This window comes from Octopus sinensis, linkage group LG10 (genome assembly GCF_006345805.1).
Source record: "Octopus sinensis linkage group LG10, ASM634580v1, whole genome shotgun sequence".
NCBI lineage: Eukaryota > Metazoa > Mollusca > Cephalopoda > Octopoda > Octopodidae > Octopus > Octopus sinensis.
The window spans coordinates 47,709,064-47,728,985 of NC_043006.1; the positions used below are offsets into that span (position 1 = coordinate 47,709,064).

Sequence of the window (19,922 nt, forward strand, 5' to 3'; positions counted from 1 at the left end):
CTGAAGGTATTTATAACCATGTACTTTATCGGAGTAATGCGGATATTTTGGAGATGCATGTGTTAATAGTTAGAGATGTGTAATTATGGTCGTAATATTGTAGTTTCGATTCCTGGACAAATTGATGCCCCCCTGATGAGTAAAATCGTCATTTCAAATTGGTCCAGTCCACTCAGCAGACAAAACTGAATAATCTTGTGATGGATCGGTGGTTTATCTGGGAGTGGCATATATACACCAGGGAAACCGACCGAACTTGTCAGCCGATGGCTCGTGAAGGACCGCTGACCCTCTTTTTAAAAATATGAATATTGGATATCAATATAACTCAATCGATAGTTTTTTAAATGGTTGAGTATTAGTAATGTACAATAAAGTGCTCAGAACAAGTTTAATGTAGACGAAAACAGATGGTTAGAGGGGTGTGTGGCATGGACAGAAAGAGAGGAAAAGTAGGTGACACTGAGGGTGAGTACATAACGAGGAATAATCGGGGTAGAACCTGCACGTATATGATAATAAGTAGGTTGGTGAATAGTTTATAGGACAGAGGGAAATGCTGATATGCCATGTAACAATGTTTCAAAGAAAACTTAGTGTATTTGTGTTTTTGTTTTCATGTGTGTGAAGGTGCTTCTGCAACAAATTATTAAAAAAGTGGGTGTCAAAATTTATAACAAAGTAGAAGGCGAAGAATGATATTTAGAATATAATCAGTCTCGTGCAGCCCAGCAGAAGAAGTAGAATTAAAGATGCGTGTGTGTGTGTGTGTGTGTTTTAGTTAAAGTCACGGGTTTAAATCTATCCAGATAACGTCTAAAGAGCTAGAAATGCGCCTGAACAGTACTGAACAGATATGGTGCTTTTACACCTTTCTTAAGCTTACACTTTTGCTAATATCTAGTTTCTTCAAGTTTTCCTTCACACAGTCTTTATACCTTTTTCTCGGCTTATGTTCAGGTCGCTTTTTATGGTGAGTTGAGCTCACCATAAAAAAACACAATTTGGCAAACGTTCGCTTTCATTCTAATAACATGTCCACTCCATCTCATTTGATGAACAACCTGTTAGATATATATATATATATATATATATATATATATATATATATATAATACATACATACATACCTACACATATATTTCCTTACTACCCACAAGGGGCTAAACATAGAGGGGACAAACAAGGACAGACAAAGGGATTAAGTCGATTACATAGACCCCAGTGCGAAACTGGTACTTTATTTATCGACCCAGAAAAGATGAAAGGCAAAGTCGACCTCGGCGGAATTTGAACTCAGAACGTAACGGCAGACGAAATACGGCTATGCATTTCGCTCAGCGTGCTAACGTTTCTCCCAGCTCGCCCCCTTTAATATATGTATGTCTATATATACATATATATAGACATACATATATACATTTATATATATATATATATATATATATATATATATGTAGAGATAGATAGATACGTAGATACATACATACATATGTTGTCTTTTATCCAAGATTGAGGTGTATACCAACGTCCCGTGGTATACACCTAAATAATTGTTGAGACATGTCCCCCTTCCAAAAGGAAAACCATGGTAATCTGGTTACCCCACAAATAAAGAAAATTTATCTGTCAATGCTGTTCGATATTATCGTGTGTATATATATATATATATATATATATGTATGTATGTATTTATGTATGTATGTATGTATATATGTATATATATATATATATGTATATATAAATATATATATATGTATATATAAATATATATATATATACATACATACCTAAATACATACATATACATGCTAATATGTATTTGTATGTGTGTGTTTGTGTGTGTGTGTGTGTGTGTGTGTGTGGTGTGTGTCTGTACAGAGAAATTCTAGCAGATGGTATGTTACAGATGAAAAATAATTACAAATAGATAGAGAGGGAGAGTGTGCGTTTGTGTAAGTATGCAGGCATGGGTATGTCTTTTTAAACGAGAAACAAGAAAAGGAGAGTTTCTTGTTTCTAAAATGTGTCATGAGATGTTTGTTAGCAGGAAGATAGAGACAAAGTGTAAGACGTAACAAGAACGCCACGGTGTCCCGTTTGAGGAATTGCAAGGGAGAAGGAGTGAAGATGGATTACGAAGGGGTGAACATCATACACGTAGAGAGGTTACATGAATGGGAAAGAGAGAGATACAGAGAGAGTGGGGAATGCGAGGGAGGTGGGAGAGAAACCACGTTGAATAATCAATATAAAAATCAAGAAAATGAATGAAACAAAGGAAGAAGTATTTTATATGAGATTTGCGGTAACATTCGTAAACATCCTGTGGGAGATGCATAATGACGTAAAAAAAGTGCAATAGCGACAAGAGGAGGAGAAGAAGAAGAAGAAGAAGAGAGAAGAAGAAGAAGAAGAAGAAGAGGAAGAAGAAGAAGGAAGAAGAAGAAGAAGAAGAAGAAGAAGAAGAAGAAGAAGAAGAAGAAGAAGAAGCCCTTGGGAAGAAGATCCAATGGATGACGGAGTAATGGGTTTAACCGGAGTATTGTTGACAAACACTGCAGACGTGACTAGTTTTACCAAAAGGCTGTCGTCTCCTGACAGCATGTGTCGCCATGATTGCAAACCTTGACTGATTAAGGCCAACAGCAAAGAAATAAGAAATTGTTAAATATTTTCCACAGTGGTTCCTTTGTTATCTTTTTGTGTAGTTTTTTTTCTTTTAAGTTTTTTTTTTCTTTCTTTGTACTCTACCAAACAAATTGTCCTATAAGCTGCACATTCTATTGCAGTTTAAAAATAATAAAGGTTTATGAAATTTAGGGAAACAGTTAACAATTTGCAGATGCTGGAATCCAATCAGGCAGACGCGTTAAATAATGCCACATACATCCAAATATAGTGGAAAGAAACTGAAGAAAGCCCCTCTCGTGTGTGTGTTTGTGTGTGTGTACAGTATATCCTATGTTTTTTAATCATTTGGTTATAATACAGCAAGGGGTTTACAACTTGTCGGAAACCCTAGAGCATACCAACAACGCGCAATTCAAATTAACGCGGGATTTCAACCAGCCCCTAGGTGCTAAATACTCGTAGGGTTAGTTTTCTCAGAGTACGCAACCGGAATATCCTATTTTAAATTTACCAATTATAGGTCGGAACTATAAGTTTATCCAACCCTACTTGGTGCATATCTTTATAAATACCTAATTCAATCTGAACCCTTATTTTACTATATAATTCTATGTGTAAGGATAAGCAAGTTTGGCAAGTCTATATACAAAAAGCATTAGATATATTTAATACTAAAAAGTGTACATATGTTTACATATAAGATGGTCCGACTTACACAGAATAGAAATGATATCAGAAACAGCTGTTGGACTCGTAAAACTCCTATTGAACTCCTTTTAATTGCTAATAACATTTATATTCTGTGGAATTCGGATCTTCTTATATGTAATCTTCTTGTATGTATGCTTGTGTGTGTGTGTGTGTGTATGTTTGTCCCCTCACCATCGCTTGTCAACCGATGTTGGTGTATTTAAGTCATCATAATTTATTTAGGGTTCGGCAAAAAAATCGATAGAATAAGTACTAGGCTTACAAAGAATAAGTTCTTGCGTTTATTTGTTCGACTAAATATAGTGCCAAAGCATAGTCGCAGTCAAATGACTGGAACAAGTAAAAGAATATATATATATATATATATATATATATATGAATATATATACAGTGAAAGAAAGAGAGAGAAATAAATAGACATACAGACAGACAGACAGACAGATAGATAGATAGATAGATAGATAGATAGATAGATAGATAGATAGATAGATAGATAGATAGACAGACAGACAGTCATAGCAAATGTAAGAATTAAGAATCAAGGTGTGGGAAGAAAGTGAGCTTCAAGCAATCCGTAGAAAATATAAAAAAAACAACCTTCAGGAAAAATTGTTTTCTAGGGCGGAAGGGTATGGATTATTTTCCGTATCGAAGTACGATAAGCCGAAAAAAAATATTTTATATCTTACGATAGGCATCCAGGGTTGCCAAGTACGTATATATTGTATATGTATGCAAGCGCACCTTCATTTTGGGATCACCACTACATTATTATCTCCCCCTTCTTCATAGCACTCCTTTGTGACATCTCTGTCCAGCATTCGGCATGATAGATCGCTTACCACTACACATACTTTATTTTCTCTCCTTGTTTCTTTCTGTGTTCCTTTCTGTAGAAGAGCGTATGCTCGAACATTAAAGACTTTTTCACTTCTCGAGCGATAAACTAATACAACTCTTTGTTGTCTACACCACCTGTCTTCGTCTTTTGTTTTTGTTTGTTTTTTTGTGAATTCTCCCCAAAATATATACATACATACACACCCATACAAATTTGTGTGCGTGTGTGCAGCCGCATGTGTCTGTGTATGTATGTATGCGGGTTAGTGCTCAGGTTGCTTCCCTGATGATAATAAGGTTGTTCTTTTGATGACTGGACCGAGCGATGTTATTGAACAAAACACTTCATTTGAATTTTTTTCTATCCACTCAGCCGGCAAAATCAATAATCTTGCGATTGTATTTATATTATTTAATAAACGCTAAATACCTTTTTATGAGCTATTAATAGTTTCATGCGATAAGAACAATTCCGACAGCATTTTATAACACGTATGGTGCCCTCACACAATCGTCAGTCCCGGACGTGTTATAAAAGCCACAAGTGTTATTAAATATTGAGTTGTTTGCATCACATGAAACTATTAGTAACACACACACACACACACACACACACACACACACACACACACACACACATATATATATATATATATATATATATATATATATACATTGCTTATTAAATAATATTTATCTCTAACCAGATTTTGTACTAACCATCAGAACAATATCTACCGTATTTTAACGTGTAGAAAGAAAACCATTTTGTCAAAAATTAGGTTTAGAACATATAGGAGTTTCTTATACATGGATAGTATTATACTCCCTTACAAAACTTTTTTCCCAATTTTAAACCCCGCTAAATTAGGAGGTTTCTTATACGCGTGAAAATAAGGTATCTATCCATCTATCTCCCTATATATAAGTGCTTGTATGTGTATGTATAAGTGTATGTATGTACATTTACACGTATGTCGGCATGCATATATATGTGTGTGATTTTGCGTTTGTGCGTGGTCCTGTAACGTCGGGGTTCAACAATAATGGACCGATAGAAAAAAGTTGAAGATATTAAAAATAAGCACTGGGTCGCTTTGTACAACTGCACCATTTGAGGACGCAGTCCAATGGCTGTAAAACAAAGACATAAAATACAACAAATTAAAGAACTATTATTTCTCATTTACCCTATCTCAACAATGATTGAAATTTCAGGAGCTATATTATCATAAACGGCCTAACTGCGCTGACCAAACTAATTTGACTCGTATCTTCTTTCGTTGCAGAACGAATGGAGCCAATGATGCAGCTGGCTAGCTTTTAAATTTCAGATAGGATGTCGGAGATAAGGGCAAATAAAGAATGAGATACAGAGAAATAGAGAACAAGTTGAAAAGAGAGCAAACATCCAAATCCTGAAGAAATAAATAAATACAAATATGAACGAATGAATGAGTGAATGAAAAGAATATAGATGGGTCTAGGGACAGGAAGGGGACACGATTACAACGTAGTGTTTGGACAGATGGATAATGAATGTGGGCGCCACTTCGGTTTTGGCTCTGTCGCGCGGAGCTTTGTACTCGGTGACAAATTACACATTGTGTTGCATATACCTCGGTGATTATGATGACAATGATGATTGCGTTGATAACAATCGTTATAATGATGGTGATCTTGAAGAAGCAGAATGATGACAATGGTATGGGAAACGATGACGGGGAGGAGGAAAAGAAAGAGGGAGGAAGGAGGGAGGGGGCGGGGAGGGGGAGGAAGAGGACGAGGGAGATGAGGTGGATTTAAGTGACGATCGGGAGAGAAGAAAATTAATGTGAAGGACGAAAATGGAATAATGATGACCGTAGTACAGATTAAAATCGATGATGATGATGACCATGATGATGATGATGATGGTATTGATGATGATGATGAGGATGATGATGACGACGACGATGATGATGATGACGACGATGATGATGATAGTGATGATGATGATGACGATGATGATAATGATAATGATGTTGATGATGACGACGACGACGATGATGGTGATCATAATGATGATGGAGATGACGATAATGATGATGGTGATGGTGCGGATGATGAAGATGATGATGATGATGCAGATGACGACGATGACAATGATGATGATGAGGAGGAGGAGGAGGATGGTGGTGATGATGGTGATGATGACGATGATGATGATGATGATGATGATGATGATGATGATGATGACGACGACGACGATGGTGATGATGACGACGATGATGATGATAGTGATGATGATGATAATGATAATGATGTTGATGATGACGACAACGACGATGATGATGGTGATCATGATGATGATGAAGATGACAATAATGATGATGGTGATGGTGCGGATGATGATGATGATGATGATGCAGATGACGACGATGACAATGATGATGATGATGAGGAGGAGGAGGATGGTGGTGATGATGGTGATGATGACGATGATGATGATGATGATGATGATGATAATGATGACGAAGATGTCGACGAAGACGAAGCTATTGACTTGGCTTTTTATCAATGTTGCTGTTGCTGATGGCAATAACGATCGAGCTGATCGTAATCAAGATTGTGACGATGATCGTGATGGGAAATGATACCCTTGCAAAACAAACAATATCGATTATGTACAATGGAAATGTTTCACAAGCACATTAACATAGGATGCTCTGGCGCGCAGGACTATCTTGTAGATATAATTCATTGTAAACCTGAAATCAAGCTGGTGGTGATAGTGACGGCGACGGCGGCGGCAGCAGCAGCAGTAGTAATAGTAGTAGTAGTAGTAGTAGTAGTAGTAGTAGTAGTAGTAGTGTTTATCGTTGCTGGAGTTGCGGCAGTAGTAGCAGTAGCAGCAATAGTAATAGTAGTAGTAGTAGTAGTAGTAGTAGTAGTAGTAGTGGTAGTAGTAGCAGCAGTAGCAGTATTGGTAGTGATGGTAGTAGTAGCTGTAGCAGCAGCAGCTCTCGGCAGTAGTGCAGTAGCAGCAGTAGCAGCGATAGTAGTAAGAGTAGTAGTAATAGCAGCAGTAGTATTAGTGATAGTTGTAGTAGTTGTAGCAGCAGCATCAGTATTGTCGGTAGTAGTAGTAGTAGTAGTAGTAGTACCTCCAACACCAGCAACAGTAGAAGCAGCAGCAACAGCAGTAGAAGTAGTAATAGTAGTATCAGCAGCAGCAGCAGTGGCAGCAGCAGCAGCAGTAGTAGTAGTAGTAGTAGTAGTAGCTTAAACAGCAGCAGCAGTAGTAGTAGTCAGCCAGTCTAATTTCCTTGGTTTACAGGACAATATTACAAGTGGCATATATTTCACATTAGTGGTACCGCGCTTAGTCTCTTTATTGTTTCACCTTAGAGCTCAGGAAGGACTGCTCTAATCTAACAGACAGGTGATCGAATTCATACCAATCCTGATTGTCCCTCATTCTTTCTAGACTATATATTTATTACTACAACATTGATATGTGTCTTCGTATTTCTAAATTATACCAAATCCTGGTAAAATTAAAGTATATACTTCTGGGTGTCCAAAAAATCAAAATAAATGTTGATATAAAATTGGATCTCCTCCTCCTCTTGGATAAAAAATTGTAGTATTAAAATTTCGATCGGTTAAAAGTATAGTAATTGCTCCAGCGAGAACTGGTAATGATAGTAATAGTAAAATTGCAGTAATAAAGACAGATCATACAAATAGAGGGAGGTGTTCTATTAATATTCCTTCTCATCGTATATTAATAATAGTTGTGATAAAGTTAATAGCTCAAAGAATTGATTGAGATACCTGCTAGATGGAGTGAGAAAATAGCTAGGTCAACAGGTCCTATATGGGCTAAATTTCTTGCAAGAGGTGGATAAACGGTTCATCCAGTACCTACACCTCTTTCAAGAAATTTAGCCCATATAGGACTTCTGTTGACCTAGCTATTTTCTCACTCCATCTAGCAGGTATCTTATCAATTCTTGGAGCTATTAACTTTATAATGGTGAAATTATTATGGGTGAAATCTAGTGAGGTATCTTGCGGGACCAGTGACCACGTACTGTTTCCTGCATTGGCACGAGGTATTTGATGTTGATGTTGATGTTATTGTTGTCACTTCAAACCTGCTGTTCCTTCACCTATGTTTATAAAACTCTATATTGAATTACAACATCCATTACGACATTCTGCGCACGTAGGTCGATGTGTGTGTATGCGTGTGCATATATATGTATGCTTATTTGTGCGTTTGAATGTGATTACATTTGCGTGATTGTATTCGTACTTCTATATATGTGCATGTGCGCGAGTTTGTGTTTGCTTGTATGTGTCCTTCTGTACTTATGTAAGTGTGCATGTTTGTGTGTGTTTCTTTGACAATTGGCTTGATTTAAGGAAACATTTTTAGCTATATGTGACAAGGATCTCTCACAGGCTAATTTTCCATTGTAGAGCTTTGGTGTTGGAGAAGACTTCTACGGATTCCATGGAGAGCGAGGCTCATCAATGGAGAAGTTCTTAAGCAGATCAGGCCGAAAATGTCTCTAGAAGCTAGGATCACCAAGCATAGATTGGCATATTTCGGTCATGTCATGCGGAGAAAATCCCTGGAGAAGAACATCATGCTCGGAATAGTCAGTAACAAGAGAGGAAGAGGCCGACCAAGAATCCGCTGGCTTGGCAACATCAAGAGTGATACCGGAATGGACATAGCCAATCTGAAAGAAGCGGCCCAGGATAGAACTGACTGGAAGACACTGATCCAACGAGTAAGCGGATATATATATATATATATATATATATATATATATATATTGCACAAAGTAGATGTAGCGGTTTTTAAATCAAAGCTAGACATCTTCCTGTCAAGAGTCCCAGATGAACCTACCTCACGGCAAGAGGTGCAAGTTAGAGTAGCTGTATCAAACTCCATTCTTCACCAAGTGCCATATATTAGACGAGGTTCGTCGCAATAACAGTGTAGCACAAAACGGCGGTGCATCAGCATGGCCGCAGCTCTGAGCTGAAACTAAAAAAAAATAATAAATATATATATATATAATATATATATATATATATATGATGAAAATGAATGAGTTTTCCATATTCTTGGTTAGATCTATACCAGACCTATTTCATCACTCCTGTGGCCAAAAATATTCCCGGCATGAACATCATTTAGAAAAAAGACATAGCATGTAGGAATTTATAGCACGTTATGCCATCGTCTTTGGTTTGCATAGAACTCAATACCTACGTTACGTTACATATCTAAGTCTGTCAGCTCCGTTGAATGAGACCAGTTATTCATTGTTTTGCATTTACGGGGTTAGTTCTCTTTTACTCTTTTAGTTGTTTCAGTCATTTGACTGTGGCTATGTTGGAGCACCGCCTTTAGTCGAGCAAATCGGCCCCAGGACTTATTCTTTGTAAGCTTAGTACTTATTCTATCGGTCTCTTTCGCCGAACCGCCAGGTTACGGCGACGTAAACACACCAGCATCGGTTGTCAAGCGATGTTGGGGGAAAAAACACAGACACACAAACATATACATATACATATATATATATATATATATATATATACATATATACGACAGGTTTCTTTCAGTTTCCGTCTACCAAATCCACTCACAAGGCTTTGTTCAGGGTTATAGTAGAAGACACTTGTCCAAGATGCCACGCAGTGGGAATGAACCCGGAACCATGTGGTTCGTAAGCAAGTTACTTACCACACAGCCACTCCTACGCCTATATTAAAATGGAAACACAAGCGAAACTCTACTAAGCATTTCGCCCGGGGCGCTAACGTTTCTGCCAGCTCGCCGCTTTTAATTTATTTCACAAATATTTTAATTTATTTTACAAATTAAAGCTGCGGCAAACAGAGGTGATGAAATAGTCTCCGTATGATTCATTGTGACTCAAAACTGAATGAACTTGATATCAATTAGGAACAATTTATCAGGCAAGTTTAGATGTTCATCTAAAGTAGATAATATCAAAGTGCCCACAAGAAACATCAAAAGATCTTCATTTGTATATATAGATATTGTCAAAGAGGAACAGAATTGAAAAATGTAATCAGTTTCATAAAGAAATGAATACAGTCAGCCAGTTTAGCACACGCCAATTTCGCTCTACAGACATTCGAGTGTGAACTGCGTAACCTTGTAGATACTTACATATAGCTTGATTGAGATGTCGTATGTGGTATCGTTTATTCTTTACCTGTTTCAGTCATTAGACTGCGGCCAAGCTAGGGCAGAGCCTTGAACTGCTTTTTTTATACATTATTTACATTATTTACATTTTATGGATATTTGTCCTCATCTGGTTTGTTGTTAGCACAACATTTCGGCTGATACATCCTCCAGCCTTCGTCAGATGTCTTGGGGGAAATTTCGAACCTGAGTTCTCATTCCTAAGGTATTTTTCGATGTTAATATCATTATTATTATTATTATTATTATTATTATTATTATTATTATTATTATTATTAGTGTTCTAATGTTATAATTTAGAGTATCTAAAAGATACCACCATGTTAGATATAGCAGCCAAAACTTGACTCTAGAACTACATTAAATGTTTAATGTGGTTCTAGAGACAAGTTTTGGCTGGTATATCTAGCATGGTGGTATCTTTTAGATACCCTTAATAGTAATTATATATATATATATAATATATATATATATATATATATATATGACGGGCGTCTTTCAGTTTCCGTCTACCAAATCCACTCACAAGGCTTTGGTCGGCTCGAAGCTATAGTAGAAGAGACTTTCCCAAGATACCTCGCAGTGGGACTGAACTCGGAACCAAGTGATTGGTAAGGAAGCTTCTTACCACATTGTCACTCCTCGGCTTAAATTTATAAAGTTAGTTAATACGCTTGTCTATTAATTGTATCGAATTTTGTCACAAGGTCAGTGATATTGAACGACTAGTAATTTACAACTGTTTTTTTTTTTTCATATAGTATTTCATAATAATAAAAGCAACGTTGATTCGGCGGGATTTGAAATCCAAACGTCCTGCACCAGAAAAAATGTGTATTTTTTCCGAGATGTTAACTAATTTGCAAGCTCAATGTTATTGTCAGAGTATATCCTCTATTTCATATATTCATGGTACTTATTTTATCGATCTCGAAAAGAGATGAGCGGTGGAATTTGAACCAAGTGCGTAAAAACAAACGAAATACCGCTAAGTATTTTTCTCCGGCGTGCTAACAAATCTGCCATCTCACTTTCTCTCTCTCTCTCTCTCTCTCTCTCTCTCTCTCTTTCTCCCTCTCTCTCTCCCTCTCTCTCTCTCTCTCCCTCTCTCTCTCTCTCTCTCCCTCTCTTAACGTTTTATTGATTATACAATCGTATTGAACACAGCCAGGCATCAATAATTACTGATCCGTTGGTAGAATTTTTAAAAAGTCATCTTTTATTTTTGCTGCATAATCTCAATATACACGGAGACTAAAGCCAATATACTCTTACACCTTTCACACCCACCATATTGTTTTACAGTGTCTCCAAGCGAATAAGAAATACATTTTGTATCTTAGATCAAGCTAAATTTAATATAATACATTCGTATAATGCATTAAAGTTAAACATATTAAGGACAAAATCCTTTACTATCCAAAACAGCATGGATTTATTGCCAAAATGAGTATTTCAGTCAATATTAAAAATAGTATGTGCTAGAAATAAAAACGAAAGTACTAAGTATAATAGTTATCTGTGGAATGCATTTTAACTAAAGTAGTGCTTCGGCAAAAGATTAACTTACTCTGACATTTTGACCATTGCATTTAGAGAATTAGGCGTTAATCCTTTCTTTAATCCATGTTACAGGAGTTTTTGTTTTAAACTTAGACCAGGTAGCGAAATAGTGCACTTTACGAGGGTACATTGGCGCGGAATTCTCCTTAATAGTCGCCCCTCACGCACTTGGTATATATATATATATATATATATATTAACAATAAGGAACGGCCATAATAGGCCATTCACCCACTAGAAATAACAGCCAAAGCTTCTACCGCAAATAAAGATTAATTCCGAAACAGGAGGAAAATTAAAAAAACATTTACCCTGTAATTTCTTGTACGGTATACCGTTTCATCCGCTGTTTAATGGTAAACTAACCTGATTAAATTAAATCAAGCCAATCTTCCATAAGCCCTCGGATTCTTCAGCAAGAAATAGCTCAAGTCGGGACAGATATTTACAACGAGGCATACCCAATCTTGCCAAGGCAATATCTGACCTAAAATTTCAAATCGTCGCACTCGCGCCAAATTTATCGGCAGCAAATAAATATCAGCCGTCGATTCCATTACGGAATTAACCAAAAAATTCATAATTAATCAATATAGGGTGGCAAGGAAAATTTTGTAGAATTTTATTGCCACCAGCGGCCCAGTAGGAAAAAATAAATAGTCATAGACCATTTTTAAGTTCACATTACAATTAAGGAACGGCCATAATAGGCCATTCACCACTAGAAATACAGCCAAAGCTTCTACCGCAAATAAAGATTAATTCGTAAACAGGAGAAAATTAAAAAAACATTACCCTGTAATTTCTTGTACGGTATACCGTTTCATCGGCGTTTAATGGTAAACTAACCTGATTAAATTAAATCAAGCCAATCTTCCATAAGCCCTCGGATTCTTCAGCAAGAAATAGCTCAAGTCGGGACAGATATTTACAACGAGGCATACCCAATCTTGCCAAGGCAATATCTGACCTAAAATTTTCAAATCGTCGCACTCGCGCCAAATTTATCGGCAGCAAATAAATATCAGCCGTCGATTCCATTACGGAATTAACCAAAAAATTCATAATTAATCATATAGGGTGGCAAGGAAAATTGTAGAATTTTATTGCCACCAGCGGCCCAGTAGGAAAAAATTAAATAGTCATAGACCATTTTTAAGTTCAACATTAACAATTAAGGAACGGCCATAATAGGCCATTCACCCACTAGAAATAACAGCCAAAGCTTCTACCGCAAATAAAGATTAATTCCGTAAACAGGAGAAAATTAAAAAAACATTTACCCTGTAATTTCTTGTACGGTATACCGTTTCATCCGCTGTTTAATGGTAAACTAACCTGATTAAATTAAATCAAGCCAATCTTCCATAAGCCCTCGGATTCTTCAGCAAGAAATAGCTCAAGTCGGGACAGATTTTACAACGAGGCATACCCAATCTTGCCAAGGCAATATCTGACCTAAAATTTTCAAATCGTCGCACTCGCGCCAAATTTATCGGCAGCAAATAAATATCAGCCGTCGATTCCATTACGGAATTAACCAAAAAATTCATAATTAATCAATATAGGGTGGCAAGGAAAATTTTGTAGAATTTTATTGCCACCAGCGGCCCAGTAGGAAAAAATTAAATAGTCATAGACCATTTTTAAGTTCAACACTAACAATTAAGGAACGGCCATAATAGGCCATTCACCCACTAGAAATAACAGCCAAAGCTTCTACCGCAAATAAAGATTAATTCCGTAAACAGGAGAAATTTTAAAAAACATTTACCCTGTAATTTCTTGTACGGTATACCGTTTCATCCGCTGTTTAATGGTAAACTAACCTGATTAAATTAAATCAAGCCAATCTTCCATAAGCCCTCGGATTCTTCAGCAAGAAATAGCTCAAGTCGGGACAGATATTTACAACGAGGCATACCCAATCTTGCCAAGGCAATATCTGACCTAAAATTTTCAAATCGTCGCACTCGCGCCAAATTTATCGGCAGCAAATAAATATCAGCCGTCGATTCCATTACGGAATTAACCAAAAAATTCATAATCATCATATAGGGTGGCAAGGAAAATTTTGTAGAATTTTATTGCCACCAGCGGCCAGTAGGAAAAAATTAAATAGTCATAGACCATTTTTAAGTTCAACATTAACAATTAAGGAACGGCCATAATAGGCCATTCACCCACTAGAAATAACAGCCAAAGCTTCTACCGCAAATAAAGATTAATTCCGTAAACAGGAGAAAATTAAAAAAACATTTACCCTGTAATTAAAAATGGTCTATGACTATTTAATTTTTCCTACTGGGCCGCTGGTGGCAATAAAATTCTACAAAATTTTCCTTGCCACCCTATATTGATTAATTATGAATTTTTTGGTTAATTCCGTAATGGAATCGACGGCTGATATTTATTTGCTGCCGATAAATTTGGCGCGAGTGCGACGATTTGAAAATTTTAGGTCAGATATTGCCTGGCAAGATTGGGTATGCCTCGTTGTAAATATCTGTCCCGACTTGAGCTATTTCTTGCTGAAGAATCCGAGGGCTTATGGAAGATTGGCTTGATTTAATTTAATCAGGTTAGTTTACCATTAAATAGCGATGATTGAAACGGTATACCGTACAAGAAATTACAGGGTAAATGTTTTTTTAATTTTCTCCTGTTTACGGAATTAATCTTTATTTGCGGTAGAAGCTTTGGCTGTTATTTCTAGTGGGTGAATGGCCTATTATGGCCGTTCCTTAATTGTTAATGTTGAACTTAAAAATGGTCTATGACTATTTAATTTTTTCCTACTGGGCCGGTGGTGGCAATAAAATTCTACAAAATTTTCCTTGCCACCCTATATTGATTAATTATGAATTTTTTGGTTAATTCCGTAATGGAATCGACGGCTGATATTTATTTGATGCCGATAAATTTGGCGCGAGTGCGACGATTTGAAAATTTTAGGTCAGATATTGCCTTGGCAAGATTGGGTATGCCTCGTTGTAAATATCTGTCCCGACTTGAGCTATTTCTTGCTGAAGAATCCGAGGGCTTATGGAAGATTGGCTTGATTTAATTTAATCAGGTTAGTTTACCATTAAACAGCGGATGAAACGGTATACCGTACAAGAAATTACAGGGTAAATGTTTTTTTAATTTTCTCCTGTTTACGGAATTAATCTTTATTTGCGGTAGAAGCTTTGGCTGTTATTTCTAGTGGGTGAATGGCCTATTATGGCCGTTCCTTAATTGTTAATGTTGAACTTAAAAATGGTCTATGACTATTTAATTTTTTCCTACTGGGCCGCTGGTGGCAATAAAATCTACAAAATTTTCGTTGCCACCCTATATTGATTAAATATATATATATATTATATATATATATATATTATATATATATATATATATATATATATATGCTTATGTATTTATATATGTATGCATGCATCTGGTTCTCTTTTTCTTTTCATTTTTGATAGTTTACATATAGCCCTACCCATACACGGATAAGTATCTGTGCTTGTGTCCCGTATGTATGTACTGTGTTGTGTGTGTATGTGCATGCTTGTGTGTGCGTATGGGTGTTTCATCAAAAATCAATTTTGCTTTGTTTTGCTTCTTTTCAGTATGTGAGCCAACTGCATAGCCCTCTGCGATGAATAATGCCGGATAAATGATGAGAAAGTTTCTGCGAAGTTAATAGCGTCGTACTTGACAAGAGAGTAGTTTCAAAGTTGGGAGTGTTTTCAGAATGAGTGGTGCGTGTGATATCCTCTACTATGCTCATGATTGGTTTACAGGCATTACACGTACAGGTATAATGGAAGAGAATAAAATAACAGAAATTACATAATCATTTTCATTATCTAACAGCTGTTTCTGCTATAGGAACCTTTCAAAAAATTCTAATGTAAGCTAATGAAAGGTATTATGTAACCTGTGTTCTATTACCTTTTCTTAATTGATATTACTCTATATAAAGGCGGTGAGCTGGCAAAAGCCTTAGCAAGCCGGATGAAATGCGTAGCCGTATTTCGTCTGCCGTTACGTTCTGAGTTCAAATTCCGCCGAGGTCGACTTTGCCTTTCCTCCTTTCGGGGTCGATAAATTAAGTACTAGTTACGCACTGGGGTCGATGTAATCGACTTAATCCGTTTGTCTGTCCTTGTTTGTCCTCTATGTGTTTAGCCCTTTGTGGGTAGTAAAGAAATAGGTATTTCGACTGTCTTTATGTTCTGAGATCAAATTCCACCGAGGTCGACTTTGCCTTTCATCCTTTAGGAGTCGAGAAATTAAGTACCAGATGCGTACTGGGGTGATCTAATCGACTGGCCTCCTCCCTCAAAATTTCGGGCTTTGTGCCTAGAGTAGAAAAGGATATTAATTTATATTTTAAGGTAGCACTTGGCAGAATCGTTAGCACGTCGGGTAAAACGCTTAGCGACACTTCGCCTGTTTTTACATTCTGTGTTCGAATAATACCGCGGTCCACTTTACCTTTCAACCCTTTCGAAGTCGATAAATTAAGTACCAGTTGAGCATCAAGTTCTATTTAACAGACTTGAAATTGCTGGATTTGTGGCAAATATTTGAAATCGATATTCCTATATAACCGAATTTGCATAAAACTTCCTGACTTTCAAATAGCAGAGATAACAAGTATTGATGTGAAATCCTCGAAACAGAACTTCTTTATATTCTAAACAACTCCACAACACATACACATTACTCATCAGCCAACTACAACATTTTTCTAGGTAGTATTTTGTTCTCCACACAAATGTTTGTTAATTGCTCCGATGTGTTTTGAGAAAACGAATCCCCATCTTTCTTCTGTCGGCCTACCAATTAACATGGTATGACTTTCGCACACCAATGACGGTAGCAAATTCACTTTTATACTCTTCAGCAAATCGCAAAAGAATTATTGCCATTAACAAACAAAATCATAGATCAATGCTTTTAAAATTTAACCACACCACAGCATGAACGCTTCTATATATTAAGTAAAATATTCGTGGATGAATCTAAGATTAATATCCTAACAAGAAACATAAAACAACTCAGTCCAATTGCATACACCCATAAAAATGTCTTTCTATAGACACTAAAACATTTTCTAAACCAATATACAAAAATATGCAAGCAACTGAAATGCACACAGCACCAAACCTCTAAATAAGGAAATAACAATAACAAATTCTTCAAAAAATTGGAAACTGAAAATTATTTGTAGACAACATAAATCAAATGGTTAATAGCAAAATGCTTTAGACTAATTAACTGCATCGCCATCAATAGCAGGTGTATGACCATGTCCCTTATCATTACAGCGTAATATATATAAATTTGAGAAGAACCATCATGAAGCAATTCAACAATGAATTAAATCATACTCTCTTTCTCTTTTACTCTTTTACTTGTTTCAGTCATTTGACTGTGGCCGTGCTGGAGCACCGCCTTTAAAGGAATGTTTACAGCACCTAGGGTTCCCAAGCGGTCACCCATCTAAGTACTAACTAGGCTCGATGTTGCTTAACTTCGGTGATCGGACGAGAACCGGTGTTTTCAACGTGATATGGCCTTAAGCTATATAGAAAAATATTAAAGATACGATAAAACATTTACCTGTAACTTAATAAAGTACTAAATAATAAATAGTATATAATTTGTCTATTTACTAATTATGGTTCTTCTCTAATCATGATGATTCTTCTCTAATTTATATATATATGTATTATATATGGTGAAATTTTATTTAGCATTACTAAATTTTTCCTTGTAAGTTTGGAATCATATTCCCTAATATTATATATCTATATATATATATATATATATATATATACCCACTTTTAGTATTTCTCAGATATTTGTCGAAAATCAAATACAAAACTTGACACAGAGAAAACAGGAACTCAAAAATAAAATTTAAAAAAACTGGTCATTTCACCATTCTGGCGGTTTAGATACATTTCTTACATCAGATACCCATATGGTACTAAAAAAAACATATAAAAACCTAAGACGCTCATGGCTGTATAAAATCAAATCAATGTACACTGAAATCAACTAGGGTTTGAAATAATCAAGTTCCTCACAAACATCTACAAATATTTATACCAATATTTGCCAAATTTCTAGAATTTGGAGCTTGGGAAAAATCATAACGTAAACCTTCCAATTAATCCAAGAAAACTAACATCACACAGATTCTTCACCCTCTTGCGAACACCCTCAAACACTAGAAAAAGCTAGCGCTTCACATTATTTATTTGCATATTTCCATATTACAAGACCAGTATACTGAACCACGAGACTATTTGTAAATTATACATATTTTTCGATTTCATTCCTTGCTATCCACTTATACAATGCTGTTTCGGATTAAGTTTATGTTGAAGCAATACTAAATGCAGTTGAGTGAGCTATCTATCTGTCTGCAGTATGGTTTTCAGCTAGGTGAGGACATAGTAAAACCGGGAAGACGCATCCGTGGGTCGAGTTTGTTGTATAAACCTATAACGAGATGCCATATAACTGCTAATCAGGACAGACCCAGAATTCCACTCCGACAAGTGTAACTACTGCCACAGCAGCAATAATTGAAGTAAACTATGTAATCTAAAAGTAATCATGAGGGTAACTTCACTATAGTGCGTTCGTGATGTATTTAATAGAGAATTCTGTTTCAGAGCTTCTATAATTATCTATAGGCAGTTGTGAGCGCATGTCCGAAATTTTGATTTTAAATTACGCCATATCTAATATGATGGCTTCATGAATAAACTTACACATTAAATTTGACAAACGCTTTCGAATAACTCAATTACACAAAGAACTCATCTTTGTGAAGAACTACAAAACCAACAACAGCAATTATCAACAAAAGTACACCAGCAGTTTCATTAGTGCTATCAAATATGATAGATGAGTTCATAAGCGACCGCCTAGTCGATATGAACTAACCTAACGATTCTAGTATATGTATTTGTGACTACTAAATCCATCCCGAGGTTGTCACCTTGATTGCTGGAACTTTCATATGAAACGAGTTGGTAATATTTCATTTGGAATTAAGGAATTAACGACATTATCATGAATAATGAGACGTCACAAAATTATTCGCATGCACTGCTTGTTTACAAACACACATTACTATTATCACTTCAATACACTCGACCAAACACATTGCAAAGACATAGAAACCCACGCTCTCATAAACATGCGTATACATTTATGAATTTTTCAAATTACATCAATTATATAGTAGAGAGAAATACGCCTAGCTCTGTTATGCATACGAAATACAAATGCAACGTATCTATATATTTAATAAAAGTTGTAAAGCCTCGATTAACCCTAGTTAGTAAATAAAATAAGGAATACTAAATATGTTTAAAATCTAAAACTACCAGTCACATTGCAAACACATTTCACTCAGGATGTTACGTTTAAGAACATGCTTGTTCATATTCTATCCAAATTTATTAATCGTTTTGTTGGACATCATAGAATCTACCAGTTAAACACGAGTTAGCTACTCCAGGAACGTATTTGGTAACAGATCAGATTGATCACATTGAGGTGAGATTAATAACAACGCCGACAAAATGGAGACTCATTGACGTCTCTTACCTTGCTGACTGTATTTCGGGAGAAGTAACAAATTTGTTCAAATCTCAGCGAACACACCATATAAAGGTGCAGTAAATAATATAGCATAAACTAAAAATTAACAAGTTTAATTAGAAGTTGGCTATATTAAGTCTGAGTAAGAATAAACTACAGCAAATACAGAACTAGATTCATAGATATCACAAATTATTGTACGGTTATTTCGTAACTCACGAATGAAATATGCATTCCAATGCAGGTACATTGAAACAATGAATTATTCCATCTGACAAGCACATATTTGCAAATGTACATCAGAATTGAACAG

At 36.0% G+C, this 19,922-nt stretch overlaps 1 non-coding gene across 1 annotated transcript; it reads right to left on the reverse strand.

Moving 5' to 3' along the window:
* Positions 1-17,451: 17,451 nt before the first annotated feature.
* On the reverse strand, positions 17,452-17,570 carry LOC115216898. Its single transcript, XR_003882130.1, has one exon. It is a non-coding gene; the product is annotated as a 5S ribosomal RNA (ribosomal RNA).
* Positions 17,571-19,922: the final 2,352 nt, after the last annotated feature.